Raw genomic sequence first — 25936 nt, 5'->3', positions numbered from 1 at the left:
TTTCAAAGAAGAATACATGTACACACAAGAGAAACAAAATACGAAGTGCGACGCCTTAGTGCCACTAGTAAAAACAAAAAGCAAGAAAAAAGAACAATATACAATAAAGAATCTGAGCAACAATTTGCATAACACATATACAAAATTACACATTACTAACATTCAGGATCGCCCTTGGGCGCTTACTGAAATTGGGGTCCCTAGTATCATAACAATAGTTAACAACCACAGGATTGTCCAGAAGTTCCTGTTTATCATAAAATGCCCTAGATAGGCGGCAATAAAAATCACAAAGATCCTCTATTCTTAACTCTTTACGAATTTGGCTATTCCGAATGTACCAGGGGGCATTACATATCATACGCAATATCCCGTTTTGGGCAGCTTGTAACTGCCTTCTCAAACTTTTGCACGAGTATGCCCAGACGGGGCATGCATAACTAAGAATTGGACGCAACATGGTTTTGTAAATGAGCAACTTATTATCAATAGATAGAACACTGTTTCGAGCAATAAAGGGGAACAGTGAAGCTTTACTAGCTCGAAACTATCTGAGAATATGTGTAACGTGTGGGTTCCATGTAAGAGATTTACTGAGGATCACCCCAAGATAAGGGACCTGCTTGACCCAGGGAATATCCACACCATACATTTGCAGGTGAGTCGGGAAATTCTTCTTAGTAGTAAAACAGTATGGCATGTGTCTTGTCGACATTCACTTTGACCTTGCATTTGGTCAGCCAAGTCTCTAGCGAGTGGATGTGGTGCTGTAGCTGTTGTATTGCTGAACTAACAAATGCACTTTGCGTAAGGATCGCTGTGTCGTCTGCATACATGGCTAGTGTTGTGTTGTGTGTAGTGGGGATGTCGTTCACGTAAATATCGAATAGGGTAGGGCCCAGAAGGGATCCCTGAGGAACACCAGCCCGTATAGGCCGGTTTGTGGATAATGAACCAGAAACATGAACGACAAAGTGTCTACCGGTTAGGTAGGATTTAATTATGTTTGTGATGTAGCCTGGGAGTCCCAGGTTGTGCAATTTGTATATGAGGGCATCCAGCCATACTCTATCGAAGGCTTTGGCGACATCTAAGAAAAGTCCACCGGTGACACGATGTTGTTGCATCCCACTGCTTATTAACTCAACAACTCTGTAGAGTTGATGCGTTGTCGAGTGCTTACGCCTGAACCCAAACTGATAGGGTATGAGGATCTTCTGCTCATCCAGGAAGATGTTTAGTCTATGTAGAATAACTGCTTCCACGATTTTGCTAATTGAGCTTAGCAAACTGATTGGTCGGTAACTCTCAGGAGCAGTCGGAGGCTTGTTGGGCTTTAAGCAGGGGACAATCTTGGCAATTTTCCAACAAGTTGGGAAGTTTTGCCATCGTAGTTATGATATTCACTAACTTGGTGAAGTGGCGAGTATTATCTTGACAGGGAAGTGCTTGATCATCTCATTTGTGACACCGTCTACTCCAGGGCTCTTCCTTTTCGCAATTCGCATGATATAGAGACAGACCTCCGATGGCATATGGCTGAGATAATGTTGTCTGTGCATGGCTGTGTTGTAAAATTGGAGTGGAAGTCAGCAATAAGCTGTTCAGTGTCTGGGTCTGAAATGTTGTTAATGCAGAACTGAGATTCCAGATGCTGAGCTAAAAGTTCTGCTTTCTCAGTTCCGGTGTAATGGATCCGTTGAGAGCCGTGAAGGGGCGGAATGGCGTTATAGCATTTTTTGTACCTCTTCACTGCTTTCCATAAGGAGTTATCCTCTGCAGAAAGAGATCTGAGGTAGTTAGTCCAGCGATCTTGTGAGAGTTTATTTGTAAGAAACTTTACCGCTTCGCACAGGCGATTGAAGTTCCTTTTATCATCACGGTGTCTGGTGCGTTGATACGCTCGTCTTGCAGCATTTCTCTCTTTAATCAATAATCTGAGCTCTTGAGGCTTGTGTTTCATACCAGGTTTAACTTCAACTTGTGCTTTCGCATAAGCATTTTGTATATTTTCAATGAGGTCCTTGACCAAACTATCAATGTCACTCCCCTTGTGTATCGTGGGTAAAGTGTACTGAGTGTTGGAGAGGGCTTTGGCAAAGACCTGCCAGTCTGTACGAAAGGCCCTGGTGTCTGATGTAGTATATCTGCTGAGGTCCAGAATAATCCTAACAGGATTGTGATCACTTGAAAGTTCGTCCAGTACGGAAATATCCAGTGGAGAACTGGTGTTCCGCAACAAGAAAAAATCAATAATTGCGGTGGACCCAGCAGCATACCGTGTTGGGGTACTTGGAACTGCCAATTTAAACCGTGCCGACGCGGCCAAAAAATAAATCAGTCTGCCTGTTGCATTAGAAGTGTAGCAGTTCCATGCGCGGTGTCTTGCGTTCAAGTCTCCACCAATAATAACATGTGTACCAAGTGTGAGTAGAATTTCAAGGTCTGTCTGAATGACAGCCACAGGTCTCATGGGAGGAATGTAGGTGGAGACAAAAGTGTATGGAGTGTTAGTGTCTGTTGTGATGCAGATAGCTGTGGCCTCTACGGCTGAGAGCTGTGGAATGTTCACGTGATAATGGGGAATGCAGCGTTTGACAAGAAGTGCAGTGCCACCTCTACGTGAGCGAGGAGCGGTAGTACTTCTGTGCGACTTGTAGGTATAGTAATTTGCCCCACACAATGGTATTTTAGGGTCATGCTTGTGTTCTTGTAGGAAAAATAAGTCGGGACTGTGCTCACTTGCAAAATCCCGCAATTCATTAATCTTACGGAACAAACCATTTGCGTTCCAAGTAATAATACTTAAGTACCTATTGTTTACACTATAGATAATTATTCAACATTGGAAAAAACACTGTCAAAAACATTAAATAATATAAAAAACTTATCGACTGAATGCTCCGCAGCCCGCAATTCAGGCATGGCTGCCGAGATTTTTTGAAAAACATTCATAACTGTGGTGCCTTTAAAAGCATCACACACCTCTTTGATTATTTTGAGAAAGTCCATAAACATACCCGAACCAACAGTAGCACTAGCAGCACCACCACTGCTGACAGTCTGTTTATGCATATCAACATTAAAATTATTAACAGTATTTACAGATCTTTGAACGTCACCCTTGGCTACACTAGCATAACTGCGCCCGGAGGCAACAGCAGAATAACTCAAATTTGCATTAGAAGTACTAGGCATTTTAACACCATTATTTACATTTTCTGAGTTTGCACTCTTATTCACAGTTTTATTTCCGACTATGCGTCGGGGGAATTTCGGACATCCGCGATAATTGGCGGTGTGTCCTTCTTGCAGACAATTACAACAAATAGGAGAGTCTAATTTTTTAACATTACATTTATCAGTACGATGTGCACACACGCATTTCACACATCTTGGTTGTAGTTTGCAATTTTCACTACTGTGGTGGAAGTGTTGGCAGTTGTGACACTGCACAACATTTCCACGCACTTTATAAGGATGTATTTCAACAAAGAAACATAGCAGTTTTTTAACATCATAAATAGATTGCACCCCTGGTACATTCTCTAAATGAACCTGAAACAAAGGCATAGGAGCCTTAGATTTGGTTCTGTGCATTTGGGTAGCTTTTCGAGGTTTATACTTTAAATTAACCAGCTCCTCAAAAATGTCATCTGAGGGGCAATCGATAGGTAAACCTCTTATAACTATTTTGATGGGCCTATCCATCTTTCTGGTAATTAAATAATGATCTACACTTTTTTCATCCAAATATTTTGTTATCTGACGGTGATCATTTTCCGTTTTCGGAAAAACTTTTAAAAACTCGCCAGTAACTTTAGCTGCAAAGTCTAAATTAGTTTCAGCCCTCAATTTTTTAGAGAAATCCGAAAATTTAATTGGAGGCTTCACCATTATCGGTTTCACCTTCGGTTGTTGCATTTCAATAACCTCATTCTCTTCACTAACTTCCATATCATTATTAGTGGCAGTATTATCTGCATTAGCATTTTCACCTAGCTTATCAAATTTATTGCTAACATTAATTTCTGCATTAGCTTTGACTAATTAAGCAGGCCGAGCCGTATTACGCGGCTGTGTAAAGCCGTCTGAATCCTGAATTTCGCTCACACATCTTTTTCCTTTTTTCGAAGGCCGTTTAAGCAAAATTTTTGTTTTTTCTCCGCTAGGAATTTGTGCAATTGCACCAGATTTATCACTAACATTTTTTACACTTGATATAGTATCATTACAGTTAACAGAATTAACAGTAGATATAACCTGCATCTTAGGGACATGCTTAACAACATTCACATTCAACTTATCACAAGATAAATTTACAATACTAGGATTTTGGGCACTAAAAACGTCGCACTTACCCTGAAATAACAAAGCCAGTCTTTTGGCTATTCCACTCCTTGTTTGGTGTATATCCAGACTTTTTGCTTATCCTCCTCACTGGATAATGTATTGAGATCATCTTCCGTTAACTGCTCATCTACATGAACTGCAACATTCAGAAGCAGAACTTGCTGAAGCCCGAGTTGATAATCCTCCGCATCGTAACAATCCTTGTTTAATAGCTGACTCCAACCTTTTCCTAACACCTTGTCTGCATACGCACATATCTCCTCGGGTAAACCAAAGAGATTTTCTTTACTAACGTTCACAACCTCGGGCGGAGGAAGCGGCGGGTAATCCTTCGGATCCATTGCTGACACTAGCACGTGTGAGGCTTAACACTCACAACACACACCATAGCACAAAACACGGTCAAAAACGTATTAATACACAGTAATTAAGACCAGAATTACAGAGAAACACACTGAATAACACAAAACACTAATCGGATCCAGAATAATCCACTCTTCACAAGAAAAAAACAAGCTGAACACGGGAGCGCGTGAAAATACGACCAAATCACAGGGGCAACCATGAAAAACATGACATCTACAGATATAGATACATCTAAAGATAACCAATGTGGAACGTTTACGTTTCAATCTATCTAACTTCTCTTCCATTTTATTTAATTTAAATACACCCACGACAGCAATAATAAATACTAATGTACTACAAATAATCACTAAATAATTAATTTAAGATTTCCCTACCTTTATTTGGAATTCCATTGTCCCTTGAATATGAACCCAGGCAGCATGCATTCGTAAATTGCACGAGAAAAATACGTGCAATTTACGAATGGCCTTTCGTATAAAAAACGTTCAAGTTGAACGTAAAAATATCATAAAAAGTGTCCAGTGGCAATTACTAAATATTTACGTATATTTTTACGTTATACTATACGTAACTTTTACGTAAAATTTAGGTATATTTACGCGAGAGACTACTGTTCATTCGCAACTTTTACGTATAATATACGTAAATTTCAGGAGTTTACGTATATTTTTAGTAAAAATTTACGTATATTTATCGCATATACGTAAATCTCAATTTTTTTTGCTTCACGTATGCGTATATATTTAGTAAAAATTTACGTAAATTTCCCCGATTTTTTATTGTATATAAACGTATATATTAGGTAAAAATTAAGGTAGATATTCCCCGTATTTTACGGTACAAAAACGTATATATTTGATAGAAATTAACGTATATATTTCCCGTAATTTACGATACAAAAACGTATATATTTGATAGTAATTGACCTAAATCTTCCCTATGTTTTCTTTGCATATGCGAATGACTGGTAAAAATTTAATCCGATGTATTCTCCACTTTACTGTGTATAAATGCACATTTTTGGTAAAAAATTTGCATAAATCTCCAATTACCTTTTCACTGCATTTTTCATAAAATGTACTTATTTTAATCTCATATTTTTTATATAAATCTATGCAAAAACTTTCTGTATGCTATGATTAAAAGGTAAAATAATTTTTATATCAAATTCTTACATATCTGCCTTTTAGTTATGTACAGCAATATGGAATATATATAACTGGAAAATTTAAATGCACTAGTAAATGCAAAAAAATTAAATAAATAAATAAATAAATTTCTATTAAAAAATTACGTAAAGGCTGAAAATGACTTTTAATATTTCATTTCAAAGTGACTACAAAATATGCAATCAATTTCGTAAACATCAATTGTGTGTTTTAAATCAATTAATGCTATCATTCATTTGCATTTTTGTTTACTAAATTCATTTCATAAATTTAAATTTAGTAAAAAACTGTAGCAAACAGTTGTTTACTAAATTCATTATTACTAAATAACACTTTAAATAATTATTTGCTTTTCCAAAGGACATTTTCTTATGCCATGTAAATGAACGATAGCATTAATTGATTTAAAACATAGAACTCAGGTTTACAAAATTTATTGCACATTTTGTAGTCACTTTGAAATGAAATATTAAAAGTGATTCAAAGTGTAATTTTTGAATAGAAATTAATTTTTTTGCATTTAAATTTTCCAGTTATATATATTCCATATTGCTGTACATACCTAAAAGGTGGATATGTAAAAATTTGATATTAAATTAATTTTATCTTTTAATCATAATATGCAGAACATTTTTGCATAGATTTATATAAAAAATAAGAGATTAAAATAAGCACATTTTACGAAAAATGCAGTAAATAGGTAATTGGAGATTTATGCAAATTTTTTACCAAAAATGTGCACTTATACACAGTAAAGAGGAGAAGACATCGGACTAAATTTTTACCAAAGTCATTCATATATGCAAAGAAAACATAGGGAAGATTTAGGTCAATTATTATCAAATATATAAGTTTTTGTACCGTAAAATACAGGGAATATCTACGTTAATTTCTATCTAAAGTACAATATAGTTAATTAACAAATTCAGTAAACGAATGTAGCACAAAAGAAAAAATTATACGTTTAGATTATTTGAATGAGTGTGCTAAATTTTAAAATTGTTAAATATAGACCAGGAAATTGTAGAAAACTTACCTTTTCCAATAGTTTACCAAGTTGACTTTGTTATTTTCCTTGAAGATGAATGTTTAATGTCACAAATATTTCATTCATATCTTCAGATAATACACAAATATATACATATTTATTTATTAAAATTCAGTTTATCCCAAACATGTTAAAGAAAATATTAATTTGCATGCAAGTTAATCGAGTAACTTCTGTTTTAATTACACACATAATTATAATATGTAAAAATTTTACATTTATCAGTCAATCTTCCAATGTATTGTAATATATTATTTTTGTCTTTCTCAGTTTAAAATCTTATAAATATATTAGATCAGTACTAAAAGTTCACCTCTACAAAAGAAATGCTTTATTGAGGTATTTTTAAAAAGTTCCCTTTTACAATGTAACTGTTAATTTCATAAATAAGTTCATAAAATTATGCAAATTCAAAATTACCTAAATATGTTCTTTATTTTATCTTATATACCAGATAAAATTTTAAAAAGTTAATTTGTTTAGGAATATTGAAGTTTTTAAATATTTATCTCATGTGACTTTTTCTATAACATCATTATAAATGTACATGTTGATGTGGACATACCAATTATTTTTTTCATCAAATAGCTTTATGGTATTAAATGATTTAAAAAGAGGCAACTGGACAAAAGAAAGCAAGTAGAAGTTGGCTAATTTTTTATTAATTTGTTGTCAAATGCTGTACATTTTAAATTATGCTCATATGATGACAATGAGTTATTTAAATTATAAAATTATTATGAACATATCCCACATAAATTAACAAGTATAAAATTTCAAGTTGTTTGAAGTATTATGAACTGTAATACTTGCAAAAGAAATACACATGAAATTAATTTAAGAATTAGGTTTATTTTACAGGTATTCGTAAACTGCAATTACTGTTAAACAATAAAAACTAACATTAAATCTGAAGAGCATATTTTTTTTCAATAATAAAATTCAACATAGACTTCATGCAGCTTCGCCATATTTGTTCTATAGTTCGCTGTCTTTTTTAATATCCTGCTCGATTTTTGTAAAAGTGAATTCTTTGTCACGCAATGTTTTGAGAACAAACAGCTCCTAAACAAGAAAAAGAAAAATTTGTAATAATTTCACACTTCAGATGTTTTCAGTTTTTAAATATAGTTGAAGTATTAAAAGATGCATATAAAATGCACTTAGTATTTCATATTTAAAAATTTACATTTCAGTAATTAAAAATTTAATTTCATACTATCACACAGTAAGCTTCAATTATATACAATGCCTATAATTTCAAGTAAAATATACTTAAGATTTGTTTAGAACTGCAAGGTTGAGAAAGTCTTTAATGGCTATGTTTGTATTTAAGTACATGAGAAAAAACTTAATTTTGTATTAATTATATTGCATTAGCCTTTTCAATTTTACTCCTACATATAGTAAAGAATATTCGCTTTCTTACAGATAACTTTTTCTTAAATAAAGAGTAAGCAGAAAACTAATCACAACACTATATACATATAACAGAATACTTCATAAACATATACATGTCATTAACATACGTATATGCAGTAATAGGCTATTTTACACATTTCAATAAACCAGAAACCAATACACAATCAAAAGTATTATCAGTAAATTCCTCCAAAATCAGAGCAAAAATCTTTAATTATGATAACAATGGCATCTCAGTTTGCAATATAAAATATTTCAAGTCTACATTCATGTGCATTCGAAGCAAACAGAAAGCTGAATAACAATAAAATTATAAATACCATAAAAAAGTTAAAGAGCCACGTAGAATAATAGAAAGACTAAATGAAGTCTTCCTTCAAAAATCAATTTAAATTCAAAAATTTGCCTTCCTGTTTAACATCTCAAAATAGGGTTACTGCTTTCACTAACTAAATTCCCAGTCTTGGCAAAATAAAAATTGTCACTTCTGTTGCAGGAAATATTTGCTGCAAACTTTGTATGCAAATAATCCAGTGAAAAAATTTTAATTGTGGCTTGAATATTTTCTTTATTAAATAAATGAAAAATTCCCACATAATATTAATTTATGATCCACATGAAGCTTTTTACCTCTACCATATCATGCAGCTATTTTAAAATATATACACTCATATAAAAGCCACAGAATTTTTTTACCAATATTAATATAGTATAAATCATTAATAAATCTTCTAAAAACAGCCCCAAAATTTTTGAATTTGATACCCAAAACATAATTCTACGTAACTGTTCCCCCATAGCACAAAACATCCTCAGGATGTCCTATTTAAGTCGCAATATCCCGGGACATACTTAGGATGTCCTAAGGATGTTGATTCTCAGATGTCCTGAGGAGATCGTAATTTAACATCCTGAGGATGTCTTATTTAAGTCGCTATGTCCCGGGATATGACAGGATGTCCTGAGGAGTTCACCAATTTCACATCCTGAGGACATTCATTCTGCATTGTCCGGAGGACTTTCGTTGTCAAACATTTTGAGGATATTTGTTCTCAAATTTACCAGTTTTAATTTTTTGACATTGCACATCTGAAACTTGCACATTATTTTATTTTTCATATGTATTTTACTAAGTTGTTTCTAAATGCTGTACATTAAAAATATTGATATGATTGATGATTTATTCTTGTTATTTTGTTATTAATTTTAACTGCTATTTTTTCTGACATTTTTAAAAATTTATTTAGTCATGGAAAAGATTTTTTTCAATGGATTAGCATTTTCTAGAATATTTGCAAAATTCTAAGTAACATATATTTTTTTATAAATAATGTATAAATTACATGTATAATTACTTACAGATTACAAACCCTACTACAAATATTGGTAAAATTAGATATAGATATATTTAATTACGGAAACGATTTTTTTTTTAAATTTGGGTATAGAGACATTAGGTATTTTTTTGGAAGCAGGAAACATGAAAAATTAGCAACTGCTTTCGCCGGGAATCGAAGAACGGACCTCTGGAATACCGGCCCAGTGTGCAGAACCACTACACCACGAAGACACGCTAGGTGTGGTGGTGGTGTATTTAATTATGGCAAAGCACACTAGGGCTATCTGCCTAAGGGGAGGGATGTCTTCGTGGAGGACTTTCTAAGGGAAACTGGCTCGTATACACGCTACACGTGGGGAAAACCAAGAAAACACCCATGCAGCCAGCCCGTTCGCGGGATTCGAACCTCGGATCGCACTACCAGGGTTCAGCGACTTTACCACTCGGCCGCTGGTGGGCCGAAGACACGCTAGGAAAGCGGGAGAAATACCTTATATTACTTCTCTTTTTAAAGGCCGACTATTTTTTTAAGGGGATCCGATCACTAAATCCTGGGTGTGGATATACCTCATCCAACACCTTTTTAGTTCGGGCGCCACTGTAGAGACATTAGGATTTTTTTGGGAAGCCGTAGAGATGAAAAATTAGCAACCGCCTTCGCCGTGAATCGAACCACGGACCTCTGAAATACCGGCCCAGCGTGCAGAACTATTACACCACGAAGGCACGCTAGGAAAGCGGGAGAAATACCTCATAAGGAAAATTTTTTTCCTCTAAGTACAGGACAGAAAATGTTTTTCAATCGCGCGATCTGTTATTGATATTGAATTGCAGTCGTGCGATAATTTCGCAGTAAAGATACATCTCTGATGACTATCCAAGATTCTAGAAACTTTGGTCTTGTATAGAGATGGTCGTCTTATAGAAATAATGCTTAATATCAATATTTATTTATAATCTCAGAACTATTGGTCACTTTCAGAAGTGGTCGTTTGAGAGGCGATATTCTATATATTTATTTACTGATACTCTCAGATTCCAAAATTTGTTTATATTCTCAGAAATATTGGACGGAAGGTGGTCGTCCCATACATGCAAAATTTTACATTTCATTAAAAATGAATTCGGCATTATTTAACTATTTCCCTATTAATTAATTAGATAACTATAAATTAGGAAATAGTACTGTTTATTACGGAATAATGTAGGAACTTCTACAGAACTATATTCTTTCGCGTCATTGCACATTGTATCCGGCAAACTACTAGTTCCTCGTATTCTTCCGCAAATCCGTAAACATCTGTCTGATTTGAAACGAAATCCAAAATGGCTGCGCCATGAGGTTAACTTGTATGGATATTTTTTGTTGCATGAAAGGTAAGTTCAGTTGCAATACTTGTTGCAATAAAATGATTGCCGTTGTATAAACATTAAATGTTAAACGATATAAAAGTTTGTCTGCGCGCACAGGTGCTTGGCTTGTCTATAAAATGTTTGCGTGGTTTAAGCCACGCAAACATTTTATAGACAATAAATATTTAATAAACATTTTATTTATAACCTTTTCTAATATACAGGGGCATAGCTAGAGTTTCCAGCGCCTGGGGACAACTGAAGCATTTGCGCCCCATTCTATGTGCCAAAAATGGAAAACATTTCATTCAAAAATTTCGTAGTATCAATAAGGCGCCCCTTAGATGCTGGGCCCAGAGACAGATAGCCTCACCCTAGCTACGCCACTGCTAATATATCAAAAATATTTCTTGAAAATTTCATGATGATCCGTTAAGTAATTAAGGCGTGAAAGCGTAACATTTATAAATTTTTCCTTGTTTAATTTTATTATTTGAAATCCTTCAGGATTTACGGGTTTCGGGTCATCTTTCACAAAAATTTTTCAGTCATTAAGAAAATATACGTAGCAGTTTTACTAGATTTCATGGCGATACACTCCCCGTAAATACAAAATATCCGCGGTTTATAGGTATAGAAGAAGGGCAGTATTTACTGAAATTTTACACAGAGTGTATTTTTAAAATTCACGCGAAGTTGAAACTTATTTAAGGACATTAACGCGAGCGAAGCCGTGGGTAAAAGCTAGTAAAACTATAAAACATGAAGCCACATTAAATTAATTAACTGGAAAACAAGGGGCCCACCAGCGGCCGAGCGGTAACGTCGCTGAACACTGGTAGTTCGGTCCGAATCCCGCGAACGGGCTGGCTGCATGGGTGTTTTCGTGGTTTTCCCCATGTGTGACGTGTATACGAGCCAGTTTCCCTTAAAAAGTCCTCCACAAAGGCATCCCTCCCTTAATGCAGATAGCCCTCGAGTGCTTTGCCGTAATTTAATAAGCCAAACGAAGTCTGAGAAAAACTAATCATTATTAATAGGAAGAGTTATAGGTATTTTTTCCTCTTTAAAGCGGTCTTTAATGGTATAATCGGAAGCCCGCCCGCCTAGAAATCATGAGGTTAGGAGTTCGAAACTCGGCGAGGGCAACGTATATTTTCCCTGCCTATTGGCGCCTGAAGTAAAATGCGGTAGCCTATAATATGTCACTATCAGGATTTAGCAACTGATCCTTACCTTCCTTGTTGCCCTAGAAGTGGGGGAGAATGCAAGGAATTTTCTCCTTTATTACCGCAATGGAAAATTTGGCTAGGGTATTGCACCTTTTCCATATTCTGGCTAGGCAGAAGAGTACCAGGGGGAGCAGAACAGCCAGGCCACTGATTAAGAGGAGAGGCCTCCGAAGAACCTTAAGTTTTTAAGTATATATTAAAAAAAAAATGAAGCTAAAATGTGGTCTGTATTGGGAGAATCAATCCCTAACTCATAATTGGCACTAAAGATATCTTTGGGACGGTGTATGTTTCAGTTGCTCCATGCTAGAGAAGCTTTTTGAAGTTGAAGTGGATTAAAAGCTATCTTCAATCAACAAGGTGCCAAGATTTAATGGCTTATCAGTCTTTTTGCATTGAACATACGGTAACTAAACATGTTAATGAATTTTTGACAAAACTATAAACAAACTTTCGTAAGTCAAAATTCACTAAAAACAGTTATAGCTTTTTTATTTTTAGAAAAGTTAACAATATTTTTTAAATCATCAAAAATAGCTGATTAATAAGCATTTTTAAATATAAATTTGTTTTCTAAATGTAATTTTTCCCCTTAATCTTAAGACTTGCTTTTCAAATCAATTCAAATATTTAATTTTAATTAAATAAATGTTAATTTTATATTTGTGTTGACATTTTGTATGGTGATCATTCCGATATAGGGTGACCAAGTGAGATTTCCATCCTGAGCATCGATAATTAAGTCTGGCACTGCAGATAGAATTTTGCATATTTGCCCTATTTCTTACTTTGACAAATGTAATGATTTTACAAAATTACATGTTCTATTTGTACAACTTTTCCATCCTTAGATCAGTCAATATACTAAGCATAAAACCTATTTCAAACATTCTGCGTGTGTGTATTTATGTTTTATTTAAGCTAATAGAAAATATTTAATAATGGAAATTTCCTTCATCCAGAGTCAGTTTACAATCCATAAAAGATAATAAGATTAATACCAGTAATAATGTATAAATAATGTAAATAATGAGTAAAATGCATAATATATTTTAATAAATGAAGCTGGAAATTGCAGATGTGTGAATCTTGAAATAAATACTGATAACCAAAAAAACAGAATAGAAATTTGTGCTTATTTTAAAAGTGAATAATACAGGCAAAGTTAAAATAAAAATAAACATTATCAATGAAGAGTAACATTACTTATACTACATTAAGGGGAAGCAAATGTGTATATGTAAATGTGTGCATTAGTGGTATTTATGACTTTACACTGAAATTCTGATTCCCCCATGAGGGGGGGATTTTGTTCCATTGGCTAATTCATTTTCACATTGGACTTGTAATTGAATTTTAAATTAAGAATGAATCTGTGTGCTTTTTCAGGGAAGGGAAGTTATGCTTTATAAAATTATAAGTATGCAATATTTACAATTAAACAGAAAATGAGAGGTGTATGAAAAAATTACAAGAAAAAAAGGGAATTTTAAATTTTTTGACAGGATGAAATTTAAAATGCTTATCAGTCATGGTTAATAAAACTTAGCTGAATATTAAATATATGTATCAAATTTATTGAGAATAAAAATTGAAGCTAACAGAATGATAATAATAAATTAAAAAATTTATTTACACGCATACAATTTTATGTTAAATATACAGAAAATTTTCATACGAGAATACAAGAATAAAGAATTGTTTTATTAAAGAGTCTTGAAATAACTGTAGCTTTTTCTTTCACTTTTAAATTCAATAACTCTTAAAATTATAGTGATATTTATAAAAGCATAATAAAAATAATTTGATTAAACATTCCTTTTACATATTAGGCCAACTAATATTACATATTACAGCTCATGAAATGTTTCTGGTATGGAAAAAAGGATCCTTCTAAAAAATTTTCTTTACATATATATAACTAAAAAATGTATCAGTTCATTTTTTCTATAATTATTTTTTATGAAAATATTCTTACACTATTAAAAAGAATGAAATTTCCTTCATTTTCAAATGATTATGAGATGGATTTTAATGTAATGCTGATAAAGAAGATATTTTTAACATTAAAACAGATAAATCTAAAATAGCTAAAACATATACACCTTGGATAAAAATTTGCGAGGAAAAAATTATAAATATTAATGAAAATAAAATTTTCATAGTACATAATTTTAGCATTTTAGTAAAAAATTATAAAAATTGCATCATTATACTTTACATACAGCCACTTTACTGAGATATTTATTTCAATATTAAATATATAAATTTCATGTTTCATTTCCTATTTATCTATTTCACTATCTTCTAATTTGACAAATTTTGTCTCAAATCTCAGATAATGCATTAATTCTAGATTCAGCAGCAATTACTTTCACAAAACATATATGAAATTAACAAGATGCTATTAATTTTGCACGAAGGCTTTCCATATAAAATTAACTTCTCAGATTTTCTACATTTATATAGTTCTATATAAAAAGAGCATTTATTTTGGAACATAATGACCAATATGAAGTAATAATACATAATTTATAATTTTAATAGTCACAGCATACTGAGATATTACATTTGGCTCATTGTAGAACCATAGCCTGCATACCCAGCAATGCAATCATTACCATCCAATGATACAATCATTTTGCTTATCATATGATAAGCTTGCTTTAAATTGATTTCATTAAAGGGTACAATAGAATACCTGCCATAGCTTTTCAGTTTATTGCCATATAACTTTATCGCACTAAGCACAGCAACTGAAAAATTGGTCACAAGATTTGTGGCTTAATTGTCTGATTTTCCGAGATTTAGGTATTAAGTTTTTATTTTGACTGACATTCCTCTTTGGAATGTCACTGGGTTTGCTTGATGCAGCTACTTGCCCTGAAGATGGTTAGCTTGGCTGTTCACAGCTTTAATGAAGCTTGCCGCAGGGTGGTGAATTCTACTGCATAACTAAGCAAATAGCTCCTTCACATTTACAAGTCTGCTGCTTCTGCACACCTAATCAGCTGGAAGGGATAAAAATTATAAACATAAATAATTACAAAATTGATTCACAATAAATTTTATATTTTAGTTAATTTATTTATTGAATAAAATAAATGTGAAAGTAATTAGAAAGCAGCACTGAATTAAAATATTGGTAATACTCATAGTGTAACAACGCTGATACTGCAAATGCTAAATTAAACGAGTATTGGGACTTTAAAGCATTAGAAATGAGTGAGTGTTGCATACAAAGGTTAGCATTTTGGATGCATAAATTCATGTCACACATAGAGAAAATTATGAAAACTTCCATGCAGCCAGTCTATTTGGCAGGATACACAAGTAATAAACATGTTTAATAATGAAACATAATAAAAATATTAATAATTAATGAGGGAAAATTTATAGTTTTGTTCTTTTTATTTAAGTTAATATTTCTATTGTGAAAACTATCTAACTTAATACACTATTCACTTTCTCTTTGCCAGTACTAAACATTAATTCTGAATTATAATAAATTTTCTAACTGCTCTGTTATTCATTCACAATAGTAATGGCTTGAGTTAATTTCTTCTGCGTTTATTTCATTTATAACCTCCCAAAGTTTTCAACTACATTTTATCCTATAGTTCTAATCTGAGGTAATGTGCTGCAAATATCAAGTGTTAAACTGTCATAATAATAATACTATAGACAACTGAAGTTAACAAGCACATATTGTAAAGCTTCAATCATATGCAGAAGTGATTTATATGCAAGTACAGTCAAAAGTCGTTAATCCGGACTCGTCGGGACTTCGGCGATTCCGGATTATCGATTTTTCCGGATTATAGATCATCAGTTTAAATCTGGTAAGATGGCATGCAGAAATTACAAAATTAAAAATATGAAACCATAATTTATGAAATAAAGAACAATTATGATCTAAAGGGTATCAAAATTTACAAAAAGAAAAAGCTTAATATTTATTTGTTTACTTTATTAAACATTTATTTCAATGTAAGTTGCTTCGTTTCATGTGATAACACTTTCTCTTTAATTCTATTAAACAGACATAATTTCTCGTTTAGTTACAAAGTTCCGCTGTTCAAGTCCTATAATTGCTGTGTTGAGAATACCGACTAATTTGTCAATGGAAATGTTTTCGTTTTCAATAACCTCTGGGTCACTTTCTTCACTATCGAAAGCGAATTATAATGACGAGGAACTTGATTTAAATCATATCAAAGATGGAGTACATAGACATGAAATACTATACTTAGTAAGGAATTATAAGCCAAATAAAATAAAAATATCTGCCCTGAAGATAAGGATAGTGCTGACAGATCAACTTCCAATCCGCGGCGTGAAATTGATAAACAGATTTCGAATTTCAGAACATACTTTCGCTTTTTAGATATAAATTACATATTAGTAAATATATATCGGAAATTCTATTTGACATAATCGAAAGTTCAAGCTTACTTTTATGAAATTGTTCTAAAAGTCTGCAAAAAATAATAAGCAGGATCCAATTTAAAGATTAAGGAGCAACGCAATGTGCAACATTAACTGAATCAGATAATTTTAGCTTAGCTTATACCTCCGTTACGCATTAAACGCGCATGTGCACAAACATATTCGCAGCCGTAAAGGTCTTACGCGCACTCTTAAACGCCTGTGCGCATGCGTGAACGCAACGCATGCGCAGAAAGTTTGTAGCTTTGAGGTCCGGATTATAGATCATTCCGGATTATGGGTGTCCGAATTAACGACTTTTGACTGTATATCTTTATCATTTGGCCAATTTGAATTCAACAAAATAATCTAATTTTCATAACTTTCTCAATTTTTATTGTCTGCAGATAATCAAAACCATTTTTAAAGAGGGACTACTGCACATTATTGTTAAGAAATATATCACATTGACATTCTTCAGCTTTATTACTTTTTAACTTTAACAAATTAATATTTAAGTACTAAAAATTAAATATAACACAGTTATAGCTCTGAAGCTATGTGACAGATGCGACGAGCGAAAGCTCTGAAGTCAGATTCCAATCAGTCTGGGTCGTATTTATTTTGCATATAAAACAATACATGTGAATTCTAGTTAAATAGAACCAATGACTAAAAAGCACTTGTTTTAAAAAATACATAATAAAAATGTATTTTTCATATTACATATCAATACAAAATAGCATATTAAAATAAAGTCGTAGCTGCCCGGATGGTATAGTGATTAGGGAAGCCTGAGTACAATACTGAGGGACCCGGGTTCGAATAACGAACAAGGCATGGATGTAAATTATCTGTCCCTTCATAGGAGGCAAAGGTGGCCTGCCTATTAGGTGCCTCCATAATAGATCACCATATCTGATTTTAGGAGTGGCCAATGCCGGCATAGGCAAGCATCCACCATTGGAAACAAAAAGTACATGTACAAGAAATGGAGTTATTCTGATGCTAATGGTTTCATAAAATTAATTATTCTTTTCTGATAACTCGATTCATAATTATAATGTGGGGAAAAAAGAAGAAATATAGAATATCAAATCCCATTTACTTTCCTGAACCAAAGTATGAAAGTAACAGCACAGTGTATAAAAATGTTGAACAACTGCATCGTCTGTTAACACAGTTATAACTGAAGTACTGTTTTGAAGAAGGGTATGGAGTTTTATGGCAATTAGCATATACTTTGATGCTTCTTATTTCATTAAAGCTAATTCTTATATATAGGCATAGTAATGTTTTGTTCATCAGCATTTTATGAATTATTGACAATTTCAAAACAACAAGTATAAATATGCAAAATAAAATAAGGAGCTGTACGACTTAAAGCTCATATAAATTGGAATACCTTATGTTGGAGCATTGCTGAACTCATACTTAAAACAGAATAAAATGATAAATGAAAATCAAAACACTACTATATATGCACTGTATGTTACTTCCTTATTAAAGCAGACAGTCTGGATATATTTAAAAGTTACAAGTTACAAATTTGGTGATTCAATCAGCTTATTTTGTTATGGTGTCTTTATTAAACAATAATCAAATGTCACCTATGGATATTCTAATATATTTTAAGAACATTAGGCTTAAATAAAAAGTTAAACTTTACCTTTCTGGATTTTGGAAAGCCTAACAGATTTCAGTTCACAAAAGTCCCATTTATTGCTATTACAGGCCACACATCGAGCAAAAGCTTTCATTGAAGGGCAGTTCAACCTGAAAAAAGAAATTAAATCACCATTTAAAATTTCATGATCAGGGTAACAATACAAAGGTTTAGCACTTGGCTTATAAATAATCCTGCTCTTTCAGAAAAATTTAATTGCCATGACAATAGATTTAGGTTGGTAACTTATTTCTGTAAAAAAATGTTATGCCCTTTCCAGGAAAAACATGAGCACACATATTTACCATATAACATATTCCTCGAAGTATAACACAATGGCTTCAAATCACATTAATTAGAAAGTTTGATTTCATTTCTACTTTAACCAGGTTGCCTTCATGGCCATATGACATACAATATATTCTTTAAAATAAAGACTAATGTAACAGATTCAAATAACAAATTTAAAAGTTTTGCCCCATAAGTGAAAACATAACTTTGTGAAATAAATCTTGCATCCAATTTAAGGCCATGAGAACTGATGTTTGACAAATACTAAAGAAAGTTTATTTATATTTTTGATGCATTAGACATGAACCTGATTTAATCAAAAAAACTTTAATATGGGGGATAGGTTGGAATAGCTTTAACTTCTTTGATAAGCTGAAGCATGTTTAGAACAAAATGTTTTAATGACAAGTAAATTTCCATCATTTGCAAATCATATTATTAGAAAATACATTTTAATGAGATACTAACAACTATGACATTTTATGCATAAAAAGAGTAAAAATTAAGCCAGTTATCATTTGGCTTTGTGGTGTCATCGAAGCTTTGCTTCTTCTCCCAGCATAAATTCTTTGGTGGTACACTACTATACTGTCAACAATATTGTTTTCATATTAGTTCCACAACAGTAAATTAACATGTTCCAGTTCAGAGTTTGAATGCATCTGAAATGTTTTGTGCACAGTTTGAATTTAAGAAAAATCTCTTTCTTTCAGACTTATATTTTCAGCTTAATATTCTAATGATTTACTTTTTTTGAAATCATATACTACAGCTATATCCATTTGACTTTGAAGGGAAGATTAATAATTTTTATCTTCTTATATCCTACCCATATATCTTTCTTTCTAAGTAGCTATGTGCAGAGTTAAAAAATGTATAGACATATAAAAATAATAAGGATAGCTTAATTATTTTTATTGAGGAAAATTAAATGTGCATAGCTATATATGTAAGAATACATAATTAAATTAGTCCAAATCATATTTAATGCATCTCCATATCTATTTTAATATTTTCATTTAATATGTATTTAAATGCACTAATCATTTTATCATTAGAATTCTAGTAAAAGTAAGAAAAAAGCTATAATAAATTAAATGCTGTTGTTGTTGGTATCATTTTAACTTTGCCCAGTTTGTCTTCATGGCAATAGCAATATTTATAACATATATAATACCTAAAAAAGGAACATTTTGTTATGTTAATAATTTGCTGCATTTTTTAACTCCCCAAACCCCATAAACGTTTTGCGAAAATATAAAAAACTTTATTTTCTTTTACCGTAATAATCCGTAATGTTCGTTGCGAAAATATAAAAAACTTTATTTTCTTTTACCGTAATGTTCGAAAAATAAACCCCATAAACGTTTTGCGAAAATATGAACTAATAATGATTTGCGACTTTCAAACTTTATTTTCTCTTACCGTAATGTTCGAAAAGTAAACAGAAAATTTCCCTTTTCCTCTTTTCAGATTAGATATAAAAGAATTTTTTTACCTCAGTAGTACATAGAGACTTCAAACTGCAAAATGTCCTGCAAAAAAGAAATAAAAATGCATTTCAATAGTCAGTACATAACAGAATATGCTATACAATATTTACATATAAGTTGCTTCAAAGGACTAAACTGGGAAGTAAATTTCTTCTGAAATTTAAGATGAATATGAAGAAGGTATACAATAAATAATTATGAAACTAAATTGAAGACCTTTAACTAAGAATTTAAACATGCTGCTAATTAATGTATACAGAATCATAGCCTTTAGTGCAGTAATAAGGAATAGCAAATGTAATAAACAGTAACTCTTTAATCAACACTAAGAAAACTGCTGAAACTGAACATAAAACACTAAGTTAATAATTTCAGAAACAGTTACAAAAAAATAATTGTTTAAAATCTTTACATATAACAACATAACACTGTTGGGCATAATAACAATTCAGCCTTTTAGGGCATAGTACATGCAGCAGAAAAGGTTTGAGATGGCACACAATTTGCTCTCAGTTCAGTTTTATATCCCTTTGGCCAGTGAAGGCAAACTCATTAGTCAACAGAGTCAATTATCAACAGTTCAGCACTGTATTTATTAATACTTGTATTCTCTTTTCAAGTATCTTCTTCCATTCATTCTCTGCATATGTCCAAACCATCTTATACCTTTCTCAACACTACATCTTTTTTCGCTCCACAACACTCCCTAAAATTAACTCAATATTTCAGTTTTTAAGTCTTAGTTAAACTATATATATATGTCGAATAAAACTTGATATTATACTTAATAACGATACTATTTTATTGATAAAAGAGAATTGCAATATATTGAAAAACTTGAATCGCAATAATGACTAACAAAACACTAATGTAAACAATGGCCTTGCATCTTCTTGAAAAGTTTGCATTTTGTATGTTGTTTTTCATTTTAAGCCTTATTACAAGTTTTCATGAATAAGATGACTTCTCTATTTACTCTTGACAAAAAGTTCATGCTTGAAAATTATTGATCGTATGAATATGTAGACTCGAATAAGAAAAACATCAAACGTTAGTTTTTTAAGCTGATTACATGAGTCGGGAATAATATTATTCCACATGTTTTCCTTCTCCAGATTACTTGTGCTGTGAACTAAGCACACATTTATTTTTCTCCAATGTTTCTACATCAGCACTTAAAATGTTCAAATTTCAAGTTTCATAATTTTTTTTTTTTTTAAATTCAGCAATTGATTTCAGAGTTGCCAATGTGAATATTAAACAGAGAAATGCAATTTCGTTGCACTAGTATTAAGAGGTTTTTTAACAAAGGCTAATGTTGCTTTGCTGATTCAGAATTCCTGAAACCTGCTGAGAAAAACTTCTGTCATAAAATTGTTGTTTTGAAATGGCAAATGTCAATATTAGATCTATTTTCTTGAGAATGTTTCAACAGGCTTGGAAAGTGAACCAAAGTTTCTGTTTCAAAAATCTTGAGCAGAAAGAGATAATTTGCTTTCAAATGAAATAACTTCTTCCAACATCAGAAAAATTGTGTTTCCTCTTCCCTATAGGAGGTTCGAATCCCGCGAACGGGCTGGCTGCATGGGCGTTTTCGTGGTTTTCCCCATGTGTAACGTGTTAAAAACGAGCCAGTTTCCCTTAGAAAGTCCTCCATGAAGGCATCCCTCCTCTTAGGCAGATAGCCCTCGAGGCTTTGCCATAATCACACACACACACACACACCTCTTCCCTGTAGTTTTTTGATTAAGCTGATTTAGATGAGATGTAACGTCTACCATAAAATAAAATTTTTGGATCTACTGATCATTCATTAGTTCTGGATTATAAACACTCATTTCAAGGAGTAATGCTTTAACTTCTGTTAATACGGATGCAAAACATTTCAAAACATTTCCTCTTGATAACCAACGCACTTTATTATTCAGCAGAAGATCTGAGTACTCGTTCTCCATTTCAACTAAAAATTCTTTAAACTGGCGATGATTAAAAGCTGTAGTAATAATGAGGTTAACAATAATATAATTATGAATTCCATAACTTTGCAAATTTCTTCTGGAAATGTCGAGCACAAAGCGCTTCTTGATGAATGATACAATGGTAAGTAAGATCTTGTCACTGATTTTTCCTTTCAAAATAATAACAAAAACGTTTCTTACCCTGGTCATTCTTTTCGCCCTGTTTGTTGCAACTGAGACAAGTTTATCGAGATTTGGTGATCTACCAGGAGACCAGAAGAAAAAGCAGAGTTGGCAGCTGTGGTTTATAAATATAAAAAACTATTTTTATTCGAATCCTGGTATATACCAACATTTTCTGTACTTTTTTTGGTTTAATTTATAAAGTAAGTTCAAAAGCAATCTAAATAAATATATATATGCATTTTTCAAGTACTGAAAAGGAAGGGCATGATGGGAATGATCTTCTAGCAATGGTGAAAGGGGTGGAATAGGGCAAAATAGGTTGAGAACCACAATGTTAGATCTTTTAAGTATTAGTTAAAAAAAAAATAAGTTTGAAGCTTTACACGGCATTTAATTATTATTAAATGAAATTTGTTTACATCTAATTAGAATTTCGGAACACTTCCGCAAAGAACCCGGCAAATGTAAACATCGCCAACTTTGGCGATAATAGTTCAAACCTGGTAATCCGGCAGATTCAACCTATTCGCTTGTAAGAAGGTTGCAACCATTCCTCTAACGTTCATTTTGTTGAATTATCACCGTCATTGTTCGCATTTGCCAATTTAAATTATTCTTCACTTATTTATTATTATTTTTTTTTGTATTTTCACGTTATTATTTATGAACTTTTAACAAATAGATAGAAATATTTTCATATAATAAAGGAAGTTTTCGGTGACAGATGCTAGTTTGTGGAAGAAAATATGGCGGGAGAGGGGTTAATGATAATTGGTAACATGGCTGTTAACGTAGCGTTAAGCACACAGAATCATGAGGTTTCCAACCGATAAAATATTTTGACTTCATCACCTGCCAAAATATGCATTTTAAATAATTAATTAAGTAATGTTTTTATTATTGGTATGGTCATCTAAAATTATGAGAAAAACAATATTTATGGCTTAAAACTTTAACCAGATAATATATTGTTAATGCTTTTCCAACAATAACATTTGAGAAGATTTCAGGTGTGACACACAAAGAGATGATTAAACTGAAATAAAAAGTATTATTGATTCTCTAAAATGACAGAATAGTTTTATGGATACTCAAAGTCATCAAAATTAGCAAACCACTACGTGTGTAATGAATCCAAGTGCAAATGACTCTTCAAAATTTTTATTAACAATGCTACTGAATAGAATTTCAATACTGAAAATTATTGGCACTGTCAAATATACTATGAAAGACAGGCAGTTGTTTCAACATAAAATGCTTTAAACTGTTTACAAGTAAATTGATAAAAATAACATTGAAAAACTGTTTATGTAAAATGGATGTATTAAAAGTCATGCATTCATTAATTTATTACAGGCACATGGCTCTTATTGAACTAAGACTGTCACTGAATGATTGTTTGGAATCGACATTTCTTGCTGTCTGAAACCTACTTCACCTATGATGTAAATATGCAGTTGTGGTTCTCACTGACATAAAGTTTAGCCACTCCTGATCGATTATATATGTCTACTGTATTTATACCTATTATACTAATTATCAGATACAATTTTGAGAATATCAACAAGCAAAACACTTAAAAATTTAAAAAAGACACTTGTAGTAGAAATATTAATATTCTATATGAATTATGGAAAGTACATGTAATGAATAATACCATGACCAAACACTTAAAAAAAAGAATAGATTAAGTATTTCCTACCTCGATACTTGAGAAAGCAATCCTGTTACACAACACATAGTTAACTTTTGATTACATGATATTACATATTACATATTTAGTCCTACGAGTGGTTAAGAAGGCTGAATAGTGGTAGTTCAATCTCGGCTCAAATCCTGAAAAACGAGCTGGTTGTGCAGGTTATTTTTTTCGTATGTGTTTTGTGAATTTTGTGACATTTTCGTGGTTTTCCATGAGCCTATTTACCCTAGAAAATATTCACAAAAGCATGCCTTTTTCAGCTAGCTCTCACATGCTTTGTATATTGAATTAAGTACACACAAACCCTTCTTAATTTTAAAATGATAAAGTTATTAAGTTCACATTACATGCAACGAAGCTTTTTACAAGCCAGGATACTTTCTTTAACAATTACAGTGCTAATTAGTGCTGTACTTCTCAGTTATATGTGAAATAACATCTCAGTGTCACTGCTTGTGACACATTTGTTTCACTTAAGTCTTCTTATGCAGTCATAAGCATGAAATAAACAAAACAATAACATTTGAGAAGATTTCAGGTGTGACACACAAAGAGATGATTAAACTGAAATAAAAAGTATTATTGATTCTCTAAAATGACAGAATAGTTTTATGGATACTCAAAAACTCATGGTTATGCATGAAAAACCTAATCCATACATCCTTGGTGACTGATATTAACATAGTTTTTATGCTGCATTTGTGAACTACGCAGTTAAATTGAGTGAAATTGTGACTAAATTTCAGAAGACTTATAAAATTATGGTGTGAAAATTTAAATGTGAAATTAAAATCAAGGATACATTGGACAGAACAATCAAAAAAGAAATGTTGCCCATAAATATATTAATAATAATCAATGATAAAATGGACATTTAAAATATTCATATAATAAATATATACAATTAGTGTAATTAAAATAAATATATGCATTTAAAAATGATCTAACTTGGACCATATTTGCAATTTTTGTAATGTTATTAAATATGGACTTTAAATAAAATTTTTAGCAGCATACATCATTTGGGTTTGTTTAAATTATGGAAAAGCATGGGAGAGATATCTGCCTATAAGAAAAGATGCCTTCAAGGAGGTCTTTCTGAAGGACACTGGTTTGAATCCACGTTACATATTGGGAATACCATGAAAACAATCATACAACTTGCCCATTAGCTTGGCTAACTAAACTACCAGAGTTCAGTCACTTTACTGTTTAGCTGCTGATGAGCTGTATATCAGTTGCAAAGCAGTGCACAAAAAATGATATATTCCTTGGTTCTCGTTATGAGTTACACAGGGTTCATAGCCACATTTTAGTTAAAAAAATAAGCACTTTTCAAGCACATTTTAAGAAAAAAAATAAGCACCTGTCTAATGACATTATACACAACTGCATAACCTTAATTAGACTTGTAATTTAAAATATGAGAAATGCAGTATTTATTAAGAGAGAATAAGCATTACCTCAACCATGGAAAATAATTACTTTTTTTTTCCCTTTAAATTTTAAATAACAGTTCAATTTACAGAACTAGTTTACAATGAGAGAAAAAAAAAAAAAAAAACTATGCAGAACTAAACTATATTACAAGATTTAATGATGAAATTTCAGTTCAAAATAGAGAAAATAAATAATAATAAGGCATATTTATTGTATTTGCTTGGAACCTAATAATAAATACAATTTATTTTTCCACTCATATTAATATTTAAATAATTTAAATCTAAATTCTGAATATTTTCTAAATTTTCATTGTATATCAGTTTTCTCTTAACAGATATTGCAAGCAAAGTAATTTAAGTAAAAAAGAGGAACATTTCTGAAATCAGAAGACAGAAATTTGCTTCATGCAGTCATCCTTTAACAGTAAAAGCTTAACTAAGCCGCATACTTGGAAACTGGCGAATATTCGGACAGTTGAGCGTAA

At 31.9% G+C, this 25936-nt stretch overlaps 1 long non-coding RNA gene across 1 annotated transcript in view; it reads left to right on the top strand.

Annotated features, from left to right (window-relative positions):
- The window catches only part of LOC146995068 (uncharacterized), a 38377-nt gene extending 13352 nt beyond the window's left edge, over positions 1–25025 (top strand). Inside the window, exon 2 of the long non-coding RNA XR_015043499.1 lies at positions 23664–25025. This is a non-coding gene — a long non-coding RNA (uncharacterized LOC146995068). The remainder of the gene's footprint in view (positions 1–23663) is intronic.
- The last annotated feature ends 911 nt before the right edge of the window (positions 25026–25936 follow it).

This window comes from Stegodyphus dumicola, chromosome 10, assembly GCF_044657685.1.
Source record: "Stegodyphus dumicola isolate Sdum_Otavi_A_Nest chromosome 10, ASM4465768v1".
NCBI classification, from domain to species: Eukaryota; Metazoa; Arthropoda; class Arachnida; order Araneae; family Eresidae; genus Stegodyphus; species Stegodyphus dumicola.
Note: the sequence above shows the minus strand (reverse complement) of the source record. Positions and strands in the feature narration are given on the sequence as shown.